Below are 3,859 nucleotides of genomic sequence, written 5' to 3' on the forward strand. Positions count from 1 at the left end.
TTTTAGATGAATGCTTATTAGCATTTGTCAGTATGTACTTTTGCAAAGTGTCTCTGTGGCGCAATCAGTTAGTGTGTACGGCTATTAACCAAAAGGTTGGTGGTTCAATCCCACCCAGGGACGTACTTGACCTTGTTATCAGATTTTGGTGATCTTTAAGTAGACAAGTCAAATTTCATACCCCTTGTTATGGTGTAGGGTACCTGGCCTTCTCTGATGTAATCAGAGTTAGATTTGATTAAGTGATTTTATAAAAACATCTAGGAAGCACAATTTAGCAGTGGGTTGCAGAGAAAAAGAAATATGCTGGCAAAAAAATCAAATTGCGTGATTAAACAGCTCTTCATTTTCTGGCTTTATTTTTATGCTAACAAATTTGTTCTCTGAAAAGTGTCCACAAAGCCAAGTCTCTGATTAACACCTTTGTAGGGATGGTTTTTCACCTATTACTAAATTAAACTTGCTTCATTGGAAAGGCAGCAAGATGTATCCTCATTTCAATGTCTACTGAAATAATACAGGTTGACACCAGGAAACATTAACGCCACTGCATCCTTGCTGCTTTCTCATGTGGAAGTCTGTTTAATGTGAAAACAAGGTGATATCTAATTAGCACACAGGTAAGGAATTAAGAAAATCTTTATTTAAGGGTGAAGATGTTTCTCACAAAATTGTTGACCCAATGCATCATTGAAATTCAAGCTGGAAAGATGATTTTAATATATCACTTGTACATTTTGTATTGCTCTTCTGGTGACAATGTAGTTTGTTTTTGTCAATTACCATTTTAATAATAGGGTAAAGAAAATGAAGTGGATTTTTGAAAGAAAACAATACTGTCAATATACTATTAAAACAAATTAAAATGGTAAAAGTTATTGTACTTTAAGTAAAAATAAAAGAGACAAAATATCAATCCCAGTTTTGGATTACTTTAATTAACAAAAAAAAATGCATATAGCAGAGGATAGTTTCAATCTGCCTACCTCTGGGTTATGGGCCCAGCATGCTTCCATTGCAGTACTCTGCTGCACATGTAAGTGCAAGAGATCCTGAAGCACTCACTCATCATGGGAAAGTACCAATGTGTTTCTTCGTTGGTTGATGGAAGAAACATCTTACAAAAACTCTCCAGATTATTGACTTTTTAAAGTTTTTCTAGGAAACGTTTTAGATGAATGCTTATTAGCCTTTGTCAGTATGGACTTTTGCAAAGTGTCTCTGTGGCGCAATCAGTTAGTATGTACGGCTATTAACCATAAGGTTGGTGGTTCAATCCCACCCAGGGACCTAATTGACCTTGTTATCAGATTTTGGTGAACTTTAAGTAGACAAGTCAAATTTCATACCCCCTGTTATTGTGTAGGGTACCTGGCCTTCTCTGATGTTATCAGAGTTAGATTTGATTCAGTGATTTTATAAAAAAAGCTAGGAAGCACAATTTAGCAGTGGGTTGCAGAGAAAAAAAATATGCTGGCAGAAAAATCCAATTGAGTGATTAAACAGCTCTTTATTTTCTGGCTTTATTTTTATGCTAACAAATTTGTTCTCTGAAAAGTGTCCACAAAGCCAAGTCTCTGATTAACACCTTTGTAAGGATGGTTTTTCACCTATTACTAAATTAAACTTGCTTCATTGGAAAGGCAGCAAGATGCATCCTCATTTCAATGTCTACTGAAATAATACAGGTTGACACCAGGAAACATTAACGCCACTGCATCCTTGCTGCTTTCTCATGTGGAAGTCTGTTTAATGTGAAAACAAGGTGATATCTAATTAGCACACAGGTAAGGAATTAAGAAAATCTTTATTTAAGGGTGAAGATGTTTCTCACAAAATCGTTGCCCCAATGCATCATTGAAATTCAAGCTGGAAAGATGATTTTAATATATCACTTGTACAGTTTGTATTGCTCTTCTGGTGACAATGTAGTTTGTTTTTGTCAATTACCATTTTAATAATAGGGTAAAGAAAATGAAGTGGATTTTTGAAAGAAAACAATACTGTCAATATACTATTAAAACAAATTAAAATGGTAAAAGTTATTGTACTTTAAGTAAAAATAAAAGAGCCAAAATATCAATCCCAGTTTTGGAATACTTTAATTAACAAACAAAAAAATGCATATAGCAGAGGATAGTTTCAATCTGCCTACCTCTGGGTTATGGGCCCAGCATGCTTCCATTGCTGTACTCTGCTGCACATGTAAGTGCAAGAGATCCTGAAGCACTCACTCATCATGGGAAAGTACCAATGTGTTTCTTCGTTGGTTGATAGAAGAAACATCTTACAAAAACTCTCCAGATTATTGACTTTATTAAGTTTTTCTAGGAAACGTTTTAGATGAATGCTTATTAGCCTTTGTCAGTATGTACTTTTGCAAAGTGTCTCTGTGGCGCAATCAGTTAGTGTGTACGGCTATTAACCAAAAGGTTGGTGGTTCAATCCCACCCAGGGACGTAATTGACCTTGTTATCAGATTTTGGTGATATTTAAGTAGACAAGTCAAAATTTCAAACCCCCTCTTATTGTGTAGGGTACCTGGCCTTCTCTGATGTAATCAGAGTTAGATTTGATTCAGTGATTTTATAAAAACAGCTAGGAAGCACAATTTAGCAGTGGTTTGCAGAGAAAAAAAATATGCTGGCATAAAAATCCAATTGAGTGATTAAACAGCTCTTAATTTTCTTGCTTTATTTTTATGCTAACAAATTTGTTCTCTGAAAAGTGTCCACAAAGCCAAGTCTCTGATTAACACCTTTGTAGGGATGGTTTTTCACCTATTACTAAATTAAACTTGCTTCATTGGAAAGGCAGCAAGATGCATCCTCATTTCAATGTCTACTGAAATAATACAGGTTGACACCAGGAAACATTAACGCCACTGCATCCTTGCTGCTTTCTCATGTGGAAGTCTGTTTAATGTGAAAACAAGGTGATATCTAATTAGCACACAGGTAAGGAATTACGAAAATCTTTATTTAAGGGTGAAGATGTTTCTCACAAAATTGTTGCCCCAATGCATCATTGAAATTCAAGCTGGAAAGATGATTTTAATATATCACTTGTACATTTTGTATTGCTCTTCTGGTGACAATGTAGTTTTTTTTGTCAATTACCATTTTAATAACAGGGTAAAGAAAATTAAGTGGATTTTTGAAAGAAAACTATACTGTCAATATACTATTAAAACAAATTAAAATGGTAAAAGTTATTGTACTTTAAGTAAAAATAAAAGAGCAAAAATATCAATCCCAGTTTTGATTACTTAAATTAACAAAAAAAATGCATATAGCAAAGGATAGTTTCAATCTGCCTACCTCTGGGTTATGGGTCCAGCATGCTTCCATTGCAGTACTCTGCTGCACATGTAAGTGCAAGAGATCCTGAAGCACTCACTCATCATGGGAAAGTACCAATGTGTTTATTCGTTAGTTGATGGAAGAAACATCTTACAAAAACTCTCCAGATTATTGATTTTTTAATGTTTTTCTAGGAAACGTTCTAGATGTATGCTTATTAGCCTTTGTCAGTAGGCACTTTTTGCAAAGTGTCTCTGTGGCGCAATCGGTTAGTGTGTTCGGCTATTAACCGAAAGGTTGGTGGTTCAATCCCACCCAGGGACCTAATTAAACTTGTGATCAGATTTTGGTGATATTTAAGTAGACAAGTCAAAATTTCAAACCCCCTCTTATGGTGTAGGGTACATGGCCTTCTCTGATGTAATCAGAGTTAGATTTGATTCAGTGATTTTATAAAAAAAACAGCTAGGAAGCACAATTTAGCAGTGGGTTGCAGAGAAAAAAAATATGCTGGCAGAAAAATCCAATCGAGTGATTAAACAGCTCTTCATTTTCTG

At 34.9% G+C, this 3,859-nt stretch overlaps 1 non-coding gene across 1 annotated transcript; it reads left to right on the forward strand.

Annotated features, from left to right (window-relative positions):
* Positions 1 to 3,552: 3,552 nt before the first annotated feature.
* Positions 3,553 to 3,626, forward strand: TRNAN-AUU (transfer RNA asparagine (anticodon AUU)). Its single transcript has one exon. It is a non-coding gene; the product is annotated as a tRNA-Asn (tRNA).
* Positions 3,627 to 3,859: the final 233 nt, after the last annotated feature.

The sequence above is a fragment of the Pseudophryne corroboree genome, unplaced genomic scaffold (genome assembly GCF_028390025.1).
Source record: "Pseudophryne corroboree isolate aPseCor3 unplaced genomic scaffold, aPseCor3.hap2 scaffold_375, whole genome shotgun sequence".
In the NCBI taxonomy this organism is placed as follows: Eukaryota; Metazoa; Chordata; class Amphibia; order Anura; family Myobatrachidae; genus Pseudophryne; species Pseudophryne corroboree.